Consider the following 19,562-nt stretch of genomic DNA (forward strand, 5'->3'; position numbering starts at 1 on the left):
AAGGGCCCTATATAACCGGCATATAATTTGTGCATACGACAGGATTCGCGCTCAGAACTCAACAGACCCTGTTGAAGAGTATTCTTAGGTTTGGCTACATTACGCAACCGACATCGAGGAACCATCTCTTTCCTGTCACGGTCCATGGAGGGCCATTTCAAATGCTCCTTAATTTTTTGCAAAATGTTATAAGTACCTAAGTGCCCACCAACCAACGAATCATGAAAATAATGAGAAACCGCGCGCACCAGAGCTACTGTCAAACAGATCTTGAATTGCTTAACACGTCCCACCCTTTTATACAAAACGTCCTTCTTAATAACGTACTCATCCAACAGTTGCCCGGCCAAGATGCGTTGCTTAACGGGTGCCCAAGTAGGGTGTTGATCCTGATGCTGACGAACATCATCAAATAAAAGAGGAATCTCACCTAACACGATACAACTAAGACTGCCTCCTTCTGTTTCCCGGGTGCCCACACTAGGTGTAGATTCAGTGAACATCCGGCTGAGGACATCCACAAGGACTTTTCTGTGTTTTTTCCGTGTTTAAATTGAAATTGAAATGCAGAAATGCGTACTGCCCACCTGGCAATACGGCCAGTTTTCACATGGGCTGGCTAACACCCAGCTCAGTGCCTGATTGTCGGCTTCTAGCCAAAATACCCGACGCTCAAGGTAAAAGCTGTACTTCTCCAGTGCGAACAAAACGGCCAACGCCTCGCACTCGTAGACTGAATATTTAAGTTCGGCACTGGTTAACCGACGAGACGCGGACGCTAGTGGCTGCCTCTGACAGTCAAACTGCTGGGGGAGGACACCCGAAATACCTGCATTAGATGCGTCAGGCTATGACTGCCTTAATGTGCTCAAAGGCGACCTCTTGGGCAGGTCTCCATTCGAATCGTACTCGTTTCCGGCTCAATTCATTTAAGGGAGCCGCTAACTGAGCCAAATTAGGGACAAAACTCCTAAAATAATTCGCCATGATCATGAACTTAGCAATTCCACGTTTATCAGTAGGTGGAGGCAGAGCTCTTAATGCCTCAGTTCGTTCCTGGTCTATGCGAATACTCTGACCTGATACTAGGTGATCTAAGAAGGACACCTGCTGTCTTGCTTATGTCAATTTACTGGGTTTAACAGTTAACCCATCTCCCTGCAACCTCAAAAAATCTTGCTGAATATGATCCAAATGGTCCTGAAATGAACGGCTATAAAAACTAAGTCGTCCAAATAATTATAGGTCCTACACACAGGCTAGTTTCGAGTCACCAAGGATATTATTCAGCAAACTTGTAAGAACGTCTGCACCAGTAACCAAACCAAAGGGAACCCTGTTAAACTCAAACAGATTCCAATCAGTACAAAATACAGTAACATGTTTACATTCTTCAGCTAAGGGAATCCGATAATAGGCGTGGTTCAAATCAAGGACAATAAACCAATTAGCACCGGCAAACCAAGTAAAGGAGTTACGAAGATAGGAACAGACTCGAGGACATCTTTAGCGTTCAGGCGCCAGTAGTCAACAACTGGACTAAAAAAAACCGCCTTTGATCCTTAGGGACAAGGAATATGGAGGAAGCATTGGCAGATGTCGAAGGCCTAATAACCTCTTGCTCAAATATTTTGGATATTTTAGCTCTCAGTATCTTCAACTTAGGGAGTGAGAGACGATATGGGGACTGACTAACAGGAATATCGTCATATAGACATATATGGAAATTAAGAACATTAGTAACGCCCAACCTATCGCAAAGATGCTCAGGGAACCTCTTTAGCAAATACTGTAGCTGAGAGACCTGATATGGGGAGACATGGGCGAGATCGAACTCATTAGGCACAGCCAGAACAGCCAGGATGCTGTCATTTCGGTGCACAGTACGTTTAGCACACCCACAGAAACCAAACTTCTCCAGAGGAGCGATCTTAAAGAAGAAGGTGTGCCAGAAATAATCAAAGACTAACCCAGTTTTGTTGATGAAATCACACCCCAAAATTAAATCGACCATAAGCTTCTTGACCAAGGCTAATGACAAGGGCCAGGAGAAATTCCCACCCAATATATTCCCACGGACCCACCCATGCAGTCGCAACATCTGGGCATTGGCCACCCAACATCTCTGCATCTGAGAAGGGATGGTCCGAATATTCGTAAGATGACCAAATTTAAGAAACCATTCGAAGCTCAGTAGTGAGAGGGAGCTACCAAAATCCAAAAGAGCACAAATCGGTTCCCCACCTACTCGAGTGCAAATATAAGGCAAGGGCAGTGATGAGGGAGTGACAACACAGGTACACCGAGGTTTAAAGACCACGGCGTAACAGCTCGGAATGTTTTGTTAATTGTGTCATCCTCATACTTGAACCCGTATTTAATTTTGCAAACCAGTGACTACTTTTGTAAGAAGACTTGTTCGTAAGTGTCCACGAAAATTGGAGATTGTGGAAGACTACGAGGAGAACCTATTCTAGGCCGTCATACTAACTACTCGTTTCATTCGTGTTCTGAATCTGGAAACAACATACACTCCTGGAAATGGAAAAAAGAACACATTGACACCGGTGTGTCAGACCCACCATACTTGCTCCGGACACTGCGAGAGGGCTGTACAAGCAATGATCACACGCACGGCACAGCGGAGACACTAGGGACCGCGGTGTTGGCCGTCGAATGGCGCTAGCTGCGCAGCATTTGTGCACCGCCGCCGTCAGTGTCAGCCAGTTTGCCGTGGCATACGGAGCTCCATCGCAGTCTTTAACGCTGGTAGCATGCCGCGACAGCGTGGACGTGAACCGTATGTGCAGTTGACGGACTTTGAGCGAGGGCGTATAGTGGGCATGCGGGAGGCCGGGTGGACGTACCGCCGAATTGCTCAACACGTGGGGCGTGAGGTCTCCACAGTACATCGATGTTGTCGCCAGTGGTCGGCGGAAGGTGCACGTGCCCGTCGACCTGGGACCGGACCGCAGCGACGCACGGATGCACGCCAAGACCGTAGGATCCTACGCAGTGCCGTAGGGGACCGCACCGCCACTTCCCAGCAAATTAGGGACACTGTTGCTCCTGGGGTATCGGCGAGGACCATTCGCAACCGTCTCCATGAAGCTGGGCTACGGTCCCGCACACCGTTAGGCCGTCTTCCGCTCACGCCCCAACATCGTGCAGCCCGCCTCCAGTGGTGTCGCGACAGGCGTGAATGGAGGGACGAATGGAGACGTGTCGTCTTCAGCGATGAGAGTCGCTTCTGCCTTGGTGCCAATGATGGTCGTATGCGTGTTTGGCGCCGTGCAGGTGAGCGCCACAATCAGGACTGCATACGACCGAGGCACACAGGGCCAACACCCGGCATCATGGTGTGGGGAGCGATCTCCTACACTGGCCATACACCACTGGTGATCGTCGAGGGGACACTGAATAGTGCACGGTACATCCAAACCGTCATCGAACCCATCGTTCTACCATTCCTAGACCGGCAAGGGAACTTGCTGTTCCAACAGGACAATGCACGTCCGCATGTATCCCGTGCCACCCAACGTGCTCTAGAAGGTGTAAGTCAACTACCCTGGCCAGCAAGATCTCCGGATCTGTCCCCCATTGAGCATGTTTGGGACTGGATGAAGCGTCGTCTCACGCGGTCTGCACGTTCAGCACGAACGCTGGTCCAACTGAGGCGCCAGGTGGAAATGGCATGGCAAGCCGTTCCACAGGACTACATCCAGCATCTCTACGATCGCCTCCATGGGAGAATAGCAGCCTGCATTGCTGCGAAAGGTGGATATACACTGTACTAGTGCCGACATTGTGCATGCTCTGTTGCCTGTGTCTATGTGCCTGTGGTTCTGTCAGTGTGATCATGTGATGTATCTGACCCCAGGAATGTGTCAATAAAGTTTCCCCTTCCTGGGACAATGAATTCACGGTGTTCTTATTTCAGTTTCCAAGAGTGTAGAAGAAATGTTCACAGTCCTGCACCGAGAAAGAGAAGAAGGAACGGATGTTAATGGGAGATAGATGAGAAATGTTCATGTATCCTTAAACAACACAAAATAGAATTTAGAACTGCAGGTCTTTTAAGGTTTAAACTAAGACATAAAATTGTACAAAAATGAAAAAAGTATTATACATCTGGTGTGCATAGACTGCAATGTGGAACATTTGACCGGTTTTATACAGACCAAACTGGTCGCAATTTTGTAACTACACACAAGGAAGTATCACCAAGAAAAATGTTTTCTATCATTAAAACTTCTGAGAAAGTGGTACGAAAGTACTGTAATCCATGATTCACGGAATATCTGGGAAAGCAGTTCTCCATAACTACACAACGCTAACTGTTTTAATTCACAAGGAAGGAGACAGACATGTCAAAAAATTGTATACTGTCACCATCTATGAGAAATGCAAAAATATGCACTAAAACTATGACCACCCTCTTAGAAATAATACTGAATTTCAAAGAACTAAAGAAACAATCCGATTAAGAACAGCATGGGTCAAGTGTTGAATTTTATTTAGGTGCAGGGCTATACTGGTTTAAGAATTGAGTAATATCATCGGCCGTACTCAAGTTCTGAACGATTTAATAAAAAGAAACAATGAGTAAGAAAAACTGTACCTGAGCCGAAAGCTGGCTTGTGACCAAATGAACATAATTTTGCAGAATGTAAGCGACATTAAATATCATGGCCGTGTTACGGAAAAGTCAGCGTACCATTTCACTCAGTTTTAATATATATCAGGTGTACTCCATTAACATGCGTTCTTCTACATTATTCAAAATTGTTTCGGGATATGAACTCTCTTTATCTATCAGCCCTGAATCTCCCACTCTTCTGACGAAGTCCAATTGAAGCTGTGGTACTGTCGTATTTTCTTCACTATACTAACAGAGATTGAATCAATGTCTTAATACTCAGTGACTATTGGCACATACGTGGTTGAAACTGAGTCAGACGATTTCTCAGAATCTGCTAATTCTAGGTAAACCAGTATGTTCCTACGCCTAACTGAAATTATACGTCTGTCCCGTGCTGTTCCTGGTCGGATTACTCCTTCAGTTCTTTGAAATTCAGTTTAATTTTTGAGGGGATGATCTTAGATATAGTGAATATTTGTGCATTTCGGATAAGTGGCCAACAGTCTACAATTTTTTTGACCTGTCTGTTTCCTTACTTGTGAAACAGAACAGCGTTGTGTGGTTCTGGAGAACTGCCTTCCCAGATATTTCGTAAATCATGTTTTATAGTACTTTCGTATGGGGAACATTATTGGTGCGAACCGTGATTTTCGGGTGGATTGCCTTGGATATTAGGCGAAAGCTGGAATTCTAAATTCCCTCCGAACAATAATTCACGATGGGGATTCCCCCTGCCCCATTCCCTGATATCTGAGAAATTTGTTTGGAAAGTACAATATTCCAAAGCAGCCGGTCCTCCTTTCAGGTGTAGGGAATTAAATAGTATTTTTTTTTAAAAAAAGCATTTACACTGAAATGCCATTATCTCCTGAGTCTTCCCTTCCTTCTCACCCCGAATGGCTTTGTAACATTACTTCAGAAATATCAATATTTTCGTTAGTAACTACATACGCTACTGATTAATTTTTTGAATTATACAAACATTTAAAGAAAACTTGGAATGCGTAACCAGTTTCAACTCTGTGCCAAAATCCATCTTAAATGGTATTTGGTGCCTACCCGACATGAATTTCTGGTTTGTTTTCATCATATTCCTACGGTTTTCAATGCTTTTGTTTCTTAAATTTTTATTGTATCTTCTTCCATCCACCTAAAAATATTCCCGGATAGCTTTTTCCATTTTGTTTTTTGTGCATATATTCTGTCGGGTCCCTACTATCGTTTCTTGCATCTAACTCCCACATTTCCTAGTTGTTGTTTCATCTATGATTTCTTTTTCTGTTCCCTCCCTCATACAAACAATTTATATTGCTGTTTGCCAAATACCCTTCGTTAAATATTTGTCCCTTTCATATACACCTATGTAAACATAATTTTGGATGATTCGATGTAGTTGTTAAATATAATCCAATACACCTTTCCATTTTTAAATAAAATCTACTTATTGATATTTGACCACCTGAAATCCTAGGGAGGTTTGTTGTACGTCAGTGTCCTAAAAATAAAGTTAAGTACGCAAGTTACGCAGAACAGTGAACAGCTCTAAACTAGCGCGAATGAAATCTAGACAGAGCGAAAGGAGTGTAGCACACATGATACCTTTCAATTGTAATCATTAAACATTTGTTGTTCCGTATTTTAGAGTTTTTCTAGAAGCCTGTTGAAAGTGGAGTCTCCAAAACAATGCACACCTTTCTACCATCAATCCTAAGACTTTAAAGAGTTCCACTTAACTGACTACCTCGAGCCCCGTATAGTATACTTAATTATTGCTCTTCAGTAAGAATAAAAGTGCAAATCTCCAAAGGCAAACTAACCCATGTCTACTTATGCAATACCGTTGGTTACTTCAAGATACCTGTTATCCAAAAACGGTAACTGTTCGGTGGACCTCACTAATGCAGGTACGGGGAGAAAATAGCCAATGAGTTTTACCGGGAATAGAGGGTGTACATAACATAGTTCGAGTATTCATACCACACAGCCACGATTTGCCGAACTCGAAATGGGATATACAAAGTAATAGTAAAGGGAGTCTATGAAAAGGTAATGTATTTCGCACAAAAATAGTCGAAAGGCTAGCACACTTTGGCCGACTTTCAACACATGAATTTATATTAAGTACTATTCGTTTTTGCAGGAACTACACTCCTTCAAATCACTCCTACATGTCGACGTGTTTCGATTCAGCAAAAAGTGCTAGCAGTTTAATCTGTGCTGTAGCACTGCAGAGTAGCCATAATCAGTGACTGGGCTACACAACTAAAATGCTTATTCGAGTCATGTTGCCACAGGATGGCAGGTCCGTAACCGTTCAGTACTGAAGAAACTGTATATTTTTTTATATTTTGTCCGTCTTTGTTGCATTGATACAAAATTCAGCTGTAGTGGTTACTGATTTCGGGCTGACACGCCCATTCTCAAACCATATACTTTGCTATCAACTGTAATTCATACAATATGGTGTCAGAATGGTATGAACAGCTTCTGAACAGCAAAGTTTACAATGGGCAACAAGTACCTTCACAGATTTTTAGCATATGTGTCCGTTGCAACTGACTGTCACAACCACTTTGGTTGTGTCAGTCAGTTACAACTGACACATAGGCTAAAGTCAGTGAGGGTACATGTTGCCAATGTACACTTACCGAATTCGTCTGCCCTTCACAATCCCTACAAAGACAATAATCATGTGAAGTCCTTTAATTTTGGAAGAAGCATGTAAAAGCGAGACAAGTAGTATCACGTATCCCGTGAAATTCATGCCTCTTTCACCGAGTTCTGGGTGTAGTCCAAATCGTTATAGAACGGTTGAAAAAACACAAAACATGGTCCACTTGTGACCCAAAAAGAAAAGAAAGGCATCCCATATTTGCCAGAGTTGCAAGAAGCCAATCTGACTTGAAATCAGTAAAACAAATTTCCAGCTAGTGCAAAGAAAACATCTGAGAAGGAAACTAAACACCTAAAGAGTACTAGTATTTCATTTTTTATGTTTTTTGGTAATTTTTATGTTTTTATTATTACATGTGTAGCAATCAAGAAAAATACAGCGAAAAGTAAAATATGAAGTGCAGGCTATTTGAGTTTTCAGAGCATTAACATTATTATGTAATATTATGTCCATTTCGTGTAGGGTAGTTTTCTGAGTAAATGCGCTTCTTTTTGTAAAACTAAACGTTAAACTTTATTGGAATATTTATTTTTATTTGGTATTAGTACAGCCTTTTGCATAAAATCTGAACTGTTCAACTGAAATTTACGGATGGAATTTTTATGCCTTTTTAAATTCAGCTGTCACTAAGATCGTTGCTCCTACGGTGTGTGACAAAAAAAGAAAGAAAGAAAGGAAGACCTGAAAAGCTGTTCCATGTGCCATACTTTCTGTCGATCTCAGTTTCAAGACGTCCATATTCGTTTTCCATTCCTCCATTTGCTGTGTTTTGTATTTTCTTCTTTTTTCAATAAAATATAATACTAGATTTTTCTTTTCGCCTATTTCTCCCACTGTTATGTTCACTATTCCATCTTCTAAAGCTGCCTATTCGTCTGCTACTGCCATTCTAGTAGTAGTAGCAGCAGCAGCAGTAGCAGTAGTAGTAGTAGTAGTTTTATTCATCGGTACATCAACTTTTCAAGGATTATGAAGACGCCGTGGTATTACAATTTAACAACAACGAAAATAACGTAAATAACATAACTGATATACACAGGCATTTACATGCTTACGCGTCTAGTTTGAGAAGAATAGAACAGACATCAAGCCGTAGCTTTACGCTAGGAATCATCGAAGTATTTGCCTGAAGTAATTCATGTAAACCACGGTAAATAAAATCAGGCTGCCTAAAGGCAGGTTAGAACCTGCAACTTTTTGAATAAAACATCAGTCATTTTTAAACAGTGCTACGTCATCCGGTTTATCAAGGCTAGCGCTACATTGCTTATTCATTTCTCAATCCCAGTCTGTGCACACACTATGCACACGTTATTTCATACTGTAACGCTGCAGACACTACCGGATGACGTCGGCACCATAGCAACGATAGTTTATTTCCGTTTTATACACAGCGATTTTCCATTTGCTTGCCTGAAAAGCTGAATTAATATTCCTCTATAATGAGTGAGACGTCGATTTCAAAAATAGGTGAAGGTGACAGTTTTATATGATGCATATTTTTGTGATTAGGGCTCTCCAGAAAAGAAAATAAAAACGAAGGAATGTGAAATGATAGACATTGTGTTGTACTGTTGTTAATGTTATATCCTTGTGTTAGGGTTTTGCCAAAGCTTTACTCTTTATTATCTGAGTAGTCACTCACTGTGTGGATTGAATTGCTTAACAGGTACTTTCTAAGTGTCCTTTTCAGTCAGTTTGTTTTAGTGCTTTCTTTAATCTCCTTTATCAGTTTATTGTGCAGCTTTATTCCTTGGTAGAAATTACTGTGCGTGTTTAACATTTATTCATTATTGGTAAATGGAAGTTAAGGCTAGATCTTGTTTCATGGTCATGGATAGAAATGTTTGTGAGGTAATGTTATTTTTAATGTGCAGAGCTGATTGCTAAAGGTACCGAGGTGGTTTGGTAAAAATTACTTGTATTTTGAACAGATCTTTACAATAAGCTCAACCACTATTTAGGATTAAATTCTTAGGCTAATTTCCTGTAGTCTGAAAAGGGTTATTGTTTTTTGTAGTTTGTAAACGATGTCCATGATTCGTGCATTTGTTCCCCAGAAGAGAATTCAATCGTAGATGTGAACAGGTAGATGTGAACAGCCTGTAACTAAAGTACCCTGGTAACTACACACAAATGACAGGTGTGGTTTTATATATCATTCCAGAAGAGTGATGTTTAACCCTACGCCTACCTTTCCGACGAAAGCAACTGTTGTGATGTTTTGTTATGTATTTTGCATATAGCGAGTCATTTCGAGGTGGGGCGAAGATCACATTATTTTGTGAGAAAAAGTACTTGAGGCGGCATTCGCACACGTTCTATGGATCGTCAGCCCAGATCATAGTAACTCATCGGCCTTGGAGCAAAAGTCACATTCGTCTGTATTAAAAACAACTGAAGTAAAAAAAATAAAATTTATTCATTATCTTGTGATATATCGAACTACCAAGCTGAAGTTACTTTCCTAATAAGGAAACATCACGAACTCGCCTTCGTATTTTAAGGAGAAAAAAGCATACTGTATGATGCCAGCCATAGCGATCGATCCCGAGAGAAAATTTGGGACATTAATCTAATAGTACACAGTTATGACCTTATGAAAGTACAGCCTTTAAACACGCGCAAGCATCACTCATTTATCTCTTGCTCCTCCTAGCTACGCGTACTCAAGACCCAGACACGGTACGACTTTGCCCCGTCCATAACAGAGGAGTATATGAAAAGAGCTGTCACCTTTTGGAAAAGTGGAAAGAAGGAAACCACCTTTCAGAACCGTACAGGGAGCTTCAAATTATTAAAGTAAGAAAGAGATCTGTACAACTGGAGTATATACCTTGAAACCCTGGGTACCCATTAACAAAAGTTTGCCAAGAACAACACAGTCTCCCTAGATAAGTTTAATGACGTATTCAGGAAAAAGATGACGATCCACGATGTGAATATAAAGCAATGGGGCGTTTAAGTCGCTATGGAGGTATAACTAAAACAGTTTAAGGCATCTGCTGGATGGGTGTGCTCTTTCGAGAAGAAACGTTGTATTGTGGCGCGAAAAATAATCTACGTTGCAACTAAAAAGCTCAATAATGATATAGCCACGTTTAATGCATGTGAAGGGACTGTAGCTAACACCAGAGCTATTATGGAAACGACCGATAAACAGAATTTGTACAACATGGATCAGAGCGGCTATAATTTAGAAATCGTAGCCCGTCGATCTCTTGCTAAAAAAAGACGAAAGATGTCATTGTGTTTCACCAGGAACACGACACACAGCTACACAGTAATGCCAACGCTATATGGGGATGGACACAAGCTGTCAACTCTGGTTATATTGTTAAAAGGGCTGATCGGGGCGTTTGTGGTGCGACTCAAAAAATGATTTTTTCAAGTGCACAGTATTCTAGCAGTCGCGTCATCATCTGGGAAAGTAACCGAATAAACATTTAGAGACGAGGTGACAGAAGGTGTTGTCTAAAATCGTACAAGATGTTACCAGAACAGTTTTAATCGTAGATTCACTTTGCTGCCACAAAATTTTATCAGGTCATGAACGAATAAGAAGACACTGCAGTTTCCGTATTGAGGATACAACCAGGCGGAACAAGATATTGTCAACCGCTGGACGTATTTGTATTGCGCATATTGAAGGGGTTTGTTCGTAGTTTTACAAATTAGGCACGACTTGTGGCGTCGATGTGAACTTCGGCCAGCGTAACAAAATCCTTCAAACGCAGACTCTACCTTACAAGCTGTTGTGTGCACCAGTAGTTCGACTAGCCTTTCAGTACTCTTGGTACTGAAGCGACTGCATCAGTAACCGGCATCAGTGAAATATTGTTTTCCCATGAGTAGCGTACTATGCTCACTGTGTCAAGTGCACGGCTTCTAACATGTAGCTGGTGCCAGAGACTTTTAAGCTGAGATGAACAAACGCAATTTAAATAAATTAAGGATACAGAGTACTTCTCCAGTTCAATATTATGTAAAGATCAATACCTATGTCTTTCAGGCACTATTTATAATGCATATGTTTTACAGATTTTTTGTTGATATCAAGCAATGCAGCATTTTTTCTAAAGAAATTAAAGGTATTTTGAATATTTTTGAACCTGCTTAGTGTTAGTAAAAAAAGTACACAGAAATTGACGCAATTTATTTTCCAAAATTCTCTCTCAAACTGAGGTATCATTTAATCCAATGTTATACATTTGAAGAAGACCAAATTTTTACCAGATATGCATGACATGATGGCTGAGGTACCTATAATCCCACCTATTATGTACATTACAAGAATTAAAAAATATCACATCTTACATTTTAATTAGTATAATTTTCCCTAATGAAAATGTTATTTTTTCTTTAATTTAGTTGATTCTGCAATAAAGCTTAGGTCTACTACATAAGTGTGGACTGTTGCAAGTTACAGATAAAAATTAGAGCAATGCTTTATAAACTTTAGGGAATATTTGTACCTGAATTCTGAAAAATACAACTTGTCGAAAATTGCAAATGAAGATATGAGGCCAATTAAACTGTGCCTCAGAACATTCCTGAAGCATAGTCTTCATCCTGCAGCATTTCTTTATCTTCAAGCTTCCTCTTGACATTACTTCTAGCACTTCTTGCTTCTTTTGTAACTTGAAGAGGGAATCTTTTAGCTTCATACACCCATTGTCTGTTACACGCAAACAATTTATCTTCCATATTAGAGACACATTTTATGCCTAAATTTCTCAGGACTTGCAACTTTCCTATCACTCCATCACTGAAACATATCACTGTATCTATTACACCAACCTTTAATGAATTTAGTCCTACAAAAACATTCTTGGGTAATCTTTCCCATACGCAGTGGTTGAAACTTTCATTTGTATTCTGAGTGCCCCCGTGAAGACATTTACTAAGCAAAACAGGGCCACTCAGGTCTCTAAAAATTGGTTTTATTTCATTCATAACCGGCTCAGGAAGAGAATGCTTATGATGCTATATTTGATCACTTTATTTTCGTTTTTGTAACCACACCAAGAATCTGCTCCTTTAGGGCAAAGTACGTGAACAGGGTGGTCATCTGTGGACAATTTATGAAAGTAAGTGGCCCATACAGCTTTCCTCATTGCTGTAACATCATTCAGAGGTGCAGTTCGTGTAATGGCCAGTCCATAATAACTCTGAAGAAGGTCTACTTCAGTTTCTGTCAATCTGCCTCGGCCAGACAGAGATTTTCCATCAGATAGCAACTTTCCTTTCGTTTCTCTTCGTAGCTTCCTCAATCTAGCACCCATTCTCTTTTTCACATGTCCACAACACTCCAGTTTTGTTACCAAGGCATCACCGTAAACATTGAACTCATTATTTTATTGAAAGTCTTAAGAGTCCCCATCGCCTTGGTACTTCGTATATCTAACGTTATAATTGGGCACCGACCTCTGAAATATCTTCAGAGCTCCATGACACTCCTTACCTCCACTGTAACCATTATAATTCTTAGAGCATTGATGTTCACTATGTTCTTCAGTGTTACAGTGGCATATGTGGCAGTACTTAGGTAAGCACTCAACATCAACAATTTTTCCAATCTCCAGAGAAGTAGCACTTACAACACCATTTAAGGAACGATGTCCTCGACGCTGCCATGTCCCATAAAGTGCCACAGCAATGTCCTTGTTTCCACTAATATTTACAGTTTCTTCTACTGTACGTTCCATAGATACCATAGACACAACCAACAAGGCAACTAAAAGTAGTTTTATGTACTTGTTGAACCTTCTGGGAGGAGGAGGAAGGTCCATGAAACCACAAAATGTTTGAGCAGACTTTTTTCCTTTTCTTATTGCACTCTTTGCATACACTAACTTCAAATTCACATCATATGAATTATGAACAATGTTCGAAGTCATTTTCGAGGTAGATTTAATGCAGGATCTACACAGAACAACTAATTTTGACACTAAACGCTTCCTGCTACTTTGTTGTTCAGTTATTTCCAGACAGCCTACATCAACACATTGTTTACATTTCGCCACTTCCTTTATCGAAGAAGATAAGATAGCCACATCAAGAACAACAAATCCACTGTAAACAGTGTCATCGTTACCGCAAAAATTTGAATCACCAGGAGGCGTGCCACGTGAGAGTTTCTTCGTGAAGAACTGATACATAGGTTACTTTCAACAGTGTGGCTTCCTTTGTTTGTGAACTGATTACCAAGGAATTTCCCTTTATTCAATTTCTTGGTGCGTGGCATAGTTCTTATTTATTGCACACTACAGGATATGTACTTCCACAAATATATGTAGCACTTGGGCAACAAACATCTACTAAAATGTTAACAAACTGCTTCAGTGAAACACAAGTAAATACTAGCAAAGACAATCATTTACAGAGACTGGAAACCTGCACTGTTACCACCTAACATAATGTATCATGCGTATAATCGCTGGAAACAGAAACTGCACAGTTCTTTTCGAAATTATACTAGTTTCTGTAACAGAAATAAAGGGGGCTTGACTGCATACATGACCGTAACTTTAAAATTTGTTATGTATAGGTCATTTTTCATTTGAAACCCTATAATGTATGTATCAATGTAATAAGGAAAGATTATAGAATTTAATAAAGTCATAAAAAATTTCGATTTTTCCACCATGTATAAATACCATCTATCCTTAAACGCATGACTATATCATTAAATAAGTAATGTAGTGCTATTTAACTTTTAACGTCGCTGTTGTGCCTTATTTTCTTTAGTGACCTATGGCCTTTGTAGTCTTGTCCCTTGAACCCCCACAAACTAACCATTCAAACTTATTTTCTTTGGATTGTAAAATTGCAATGGTAAAGTGAATTTGCAGAGTTGATCTGTTCTTGAATAGGAAGGCACTGGTTGTCATTCCGCAATACAGTACATTGCTCCCAGACATTAAACGGGCGTAGCGGTTCAGAGCGAGTAATGAACAGGTAATGCCACGCGTGTTTAGAGGTTGTGTTTCCAGACGGTCATAAGCTTGTACTATCAGAGTAGTGGCCCACATTTTCACGCGGATCGATTGCTGGGGCTGATATCTAGACAATGTGCTTTTTTTCTCCTTAAAATACCAGGTCGAGCTGGTGATGTTTCCCAGTAAGTCACATAGACAATAGTATAATTATGTGACATTCCAGAATTAAGGAAGTCTGGTTTAGAAGATTTAAGTGTCCAAGAAATGTATATAGACACAATCAACATCTACAGTGACCTAAGTAAAATTCAGTAAATTTTATCCAGATGTAAATGAAAAAAAAGAAAACGAACTACGAAAATTCAACAGTCAAGAAGTAAGGAACATCGCACACGACTCGGTTTGCAAGGATCTTTCGTGTTTACACCACTTTGTAACAACAACAACGCTGTACTATTGTACATATAAATAATATTTTTTTTCTTCTGATTTTTCGGTAAATTAGTGAAATCGATGTTCTGATTTCATTTCTTTTTTTTTTTTGTTTCATGTCATTGTGTTAAGAAAACTGTAAACAAGTTTCAATGTGAATATTAATTTTTATGTCAAATGTCAAGCAATATTGTAATAGAATTGAAAGGTAACAAATGTTGAAACTGTTGTAACATGTTTAAAATTGTAACTGTGCGTCTGGTCCATACGTAGGCAATGTGTTAGGATATGTAGAATGCACCTCGAGTGAATACCCTGTCTGTAAGGGAGCGGTAAAAGGTGGATGGCAGGCGAGCGCGGGAAAATGTGCACGGGCACTGCACAGCACAACGGGCTCAGCAGTAGTAGTTGGAGTTTGGCATTGGTCTGAGCAACACGTTCTGGAGCGAGGAGGCTCTCCTGGAAGACGTAGTTTCATTGAGCCTCGGGTATGCCGTTCCAACGCCCATACAGCATGGCAAAATTCCATAGGCACTAAACGGAAAAGTATTGCGACGCTATGAAGAAATAAAGTGCCGGTACGTCAAGAGCCATAGCTGTGGTTGTATGTGTGCTCTGTGCCTCGCCATCTCGCCGCCTGCCAACCGCCGCATCGATACGAACAGGTTGAAACTTTTAGTACTGTATACGTATGGACCAGTGTTACTTTTGTTCCATACTGTTCAATAACAACGTAATAACAACTTAAATTTTACCAGAACTTTCCTATCATTTAATTATCCTCACAACTAACCTAGACAGGGTCCTTTCCAAATGCTGTGCAATCCGAGTGTCCCGAGATGAAAAATTAAAGTTTGTGTTAATAATAATTACCTGCAGGCCTACCTATGGTAGAATGGTGTTTAAAGAATTGTTTTGTTAATGAACCAGTAAATGAATAACGAATGTCTGACAAAGTTGGAAGATAAATTTAATATTGATTTACATTTTCACGCAATTTGGGTGCATAGATCCTGAGAAATCAGTACCCAGAACAACCACCTCTGGCCGTAATAACGGCCTTGACACGCCTGGGCATTGAGTAAAATCAGAGCTTGGATGGCGTGTGCAGGTACAGCTGCCCATGCAGCTTCAACACGATGCCACAGTTCATCACGAGTAGTGACTGGCGTATTGTGACGAGCCAGTTGCTCGGCCACCATTGACCAGACGTTTTCAATTGGTGAGAGATCTGGAGAATGTGCTAGCCAGGGCAGCAGTCGGAAATTTCCTGTATCCAGAAAGGCCCGCACAGGACCTGCAACATGCGTTCGTGCATTATCATGCTGAAATGTTGGGTTTCGCAGGGATCGAACGAAGGGTAGAGCCACGGGTCGTAACACATCTCAAATGTAACGTCCACTGTTCAAAGTGCCGTCAGTGCGAACAAGAGGTGACCGAGACGTGTAACCAATGGCACCCCATAACATCACGCCGGGTGATACGCCAGTATGGCGATGACGAATACATGCTTCGAATGTGCATTCACCGCTATTTCGCCAAACACGGATACGACCATCATGATGCTATAAAGAGAACCTGGATTCATCCGAAAAATTTACGTTTTGCCATTCATGCACCCAGCTTCGTCGTTGAGTACACCATCGCAGGCGCTCCTGTCTGTCATGTAGCGTCAAGGGTAACCGTGGCCATGGTCTCCGAGCTAATAGTCCATGCTGCTACAAACGTCGTCGAACTGTTCGTGCAGATGGTTGTTGTCTTGCAAACGTCCCCATCTGTTGACTCAGGGATCGAGGCGTGGCTGCACGATCCGTTACAGCCATGCGGATAAGATGCCTGTCATCTCGACTGCTAGTGATACGAGGCCGTTGGGATCCAGCACGGCGTTCCGTATTACTCTCGTGAAGCCACCTATTTCATATTCTGCTAACAGTCATTGGATCGCGACCAACGCGAGCAGCAATGTCGCGATACGATAAACCGCAATCGCGATAGGCTACAATCCGACCTTCATCAAAGTCGGAAACGTGATGGTACGCATTTCTCCTCCTTACACGAGGCATCACAACAACGTTTCACCAGGCAACGCCGGTCGACTGCTGTTTGTGTATGAGAAATCTGTTGGAAACTTTCCTCATGTCAGCACGTTGTAGGTGTCGCCACCGGTGCCAACCTTGTGTGAATGCTCTGAAAAGCTAATCATTTGCTTATCACATCATCTTCTTCCTGTCGCTTAAATTTCGCGTCCGTAGATTGTTATCTTCGTGGTGTAGCAATTTTAATGGCCATTAGTGGATACGAGGATGGATTTCATTGATGGGGTGTGAGAATTTGTTGAAACTATTGCGGGAGAAGCTGGATAAGGCATTAAGGTACATGGAAGATGGAATATGGATGTAGTGCCTCAGTAGGATACACGGATTGGTTATCAGTATTTGAGAAGTTGGGTGGGGCTACTGGGTTTTGCGGTTAATGTGCAGGTACGTAGACCCCCAGATGCGACATGTTAGTAGTTTCAGTAATTTAGTCTGTTTTGGGTTTTGTGTAGGATAGTAATGAGATGTGCGTTTAATTTTAGTTTTCGGGGGAGAATAAATTCTAAATTCTTCCCTGTATTTTTATGAGGGGTGGCTTGGTCGTTGACGGAAAGACGGAAATCTTTACAATGGAAATGCCGAGCAGTGCGACCGAAGATCGTGGTTTTGCTTTCCCGAGGATTTACTTGAAAGTTCCATGTACGACACCTCTCGAGCGGGAGATTTGGGTTGTAGGCATTGGAGAGTTGAACGATGTGATAGGTGGCTACGTAGGTGGTGTCTTCAGGATAGTGGAGGAGGTAGGGTGGGAGCAGCGGTTTGGGAATGTCTGCAGTGTACAACGCGCAAAGAAGGGCTGAAAGGACAGAGGTTTGAGGGACACCAATAGCGGAGTGAAATATACAGAAACACTCACGCTTGATTGTGATATATTTTGGGCGGTGATGAAAGAAAGATGTTATTAGGCACAGTGTGGAGTGCATAGGTTTGTAGCTTGAAGAGCAGTTCCGAACGCCATACCCGGTCTAAGGCTTTCCTGATATCAAAGGAGACAAATGTGTCGGACTTCCACTTATTTAGTTGAGTTACATTAGGTGAGGTAAAGAAGTTGGTCACTGATGGAATAGTTGGGGATGTGTAGTTGGGTTGCAAGATGCTATTGGTTCCACTGATAATAATGGTTTTAAAGATTTCCCTGAAAATTTATGTGAAGGTCTGATAGGTCAATAGGATGAGGTATGCGAGGGTGGTTTATCAGGTTCAGATAAACGAGAACTATGATGTTTTCCACTGCCCTGGGTAATAATATTTGTAGCAGACAATGTTGTAAATGAAGGGAGGAGTTTCGGGATAGGCTCTGGGGCGTTATTTGAGGTAGAGGTAGGTTATTGTTTCATCAGCAGGTACAGTGTTTAACTTGTAGCCAATGTTTGTGTAGTGAGCTGTTACTGGAATTTTGATTACTGTTCGTGGAGAGCTGCGTCAGTGCTGGTGTGAGAAGTGGGATAGTTGTTTTGGTGCGTTCACACACATTTCAGTCCATGGAGTAATCATAATTGGGATCATGTGGGATGATGACTGTATCTTCCAGGTAGATTGGGAAGTGGTGTTTGTTTTGGTGAGGACCTCCGAAAAGTAGTCCACTGTCAGGTAGGATGCGTTAAGTGGGAGTGGGTTGGTTGTGGAGAGTCTATGGAATGCTTTCGCATACTTCGTTGAGTTCATAGGCATTTCGTTTAGTTTACATCATGTTACGTACCAGTCACGAACGCATGTGGCTTGTAAGTAATTGCGAACATGTCGCTGGAGATGACGGTTGTGTGTGAGCATTTCCTGGTCACAGGTAGGAAGGAATTCTCTGCATGCCCGACTGGAAACTTGGAGATAGTGGAAGGAGAGCAGGATGGTCATACTAAAGAGTTTGGAGTGGGATGTGGTAGGAAACTGCATCCACAATGGTGTATTGTAGGAAGTCAGTTACACTTTGTATGCCATCAACATTTTGAAGGCTGGAACCACGGCTTTCGATCAGGATACGGATTTTGTCTCGGTATACATTCCAGTCGGCACTGGGAATATTCCTGCATTTATTGGGGTGGATAATTAGGAGATTGGTTTGGTTTGGTACACAGTGTGAGATATGGAGAGGGAGACGTACATGATCACTCGCAGATGGCTCTAGGACTTATACTGTGGTGTAACTCAAGAGTCTAGGGAATTAAACGATGGCATCGTGGCTGGTATCTACATCAGGGTGATTGTGGGCCTGGCTATGGGTATCGTGGCTATTGACGATGTTGATGAACTGACGTCATCGCCCTTTCTCGGCTGTTGTGCGGTAGTGAACTGGCTGCGATTATGTGTGCGGTAAGTATTCGGTCTACATGGCTAGGAAATCGTAAAGGACAGGGTGGCTAGGGCGGATGTAGATAGTGACAACTATTAATTAGAGTTTTGGGAAAAAAATGGTGAGGATGGAGTGATCATCTGGAGAATTTAGGAGCGGTTGGGGAGGAGAAGAGATATTTTGGCCATGGGCGATGGCTACTCAGCCACAGGAAAAAAGATTAGGATGTAGGGTGCAAGAATACAAGGGTATGGGGTGGTGGGGTTGAAAAAGGTTTCGTTGAGGAGGAAGATATGAATTGCATGTTGCTGGTGGCTATGTATGAGAATATGATTGTTGAAATGGAGAGAACGGATATTTTGGTATAGGATGTTGTATGTCTACGGTGCCATTTTTGGTAAAACAAGGGGAAAAGTGAGGAGTGGGCTTAGATTAACATTTCGAGATGATCAAAAGTGAAATGGACTCGTTCTCGGGAATATGTGACGTA

Source organism: Schistocerca cancellata, chromosome 7 (genome assembly GCF_023864275.1).
Source record: "Schistocerca cancellata isolate TAMUIC-IGC-003103 chromosome 7, iqSchCanc2.1, whole genome shotgun sequence".
In the NCBI taxonomy this organism is placed as follows: Eukaryota; Metazoa; Arthropoda; class Insecta; order Orthoptera; family Acrididae; genus Schistocerca; species Schistocerca cancellata.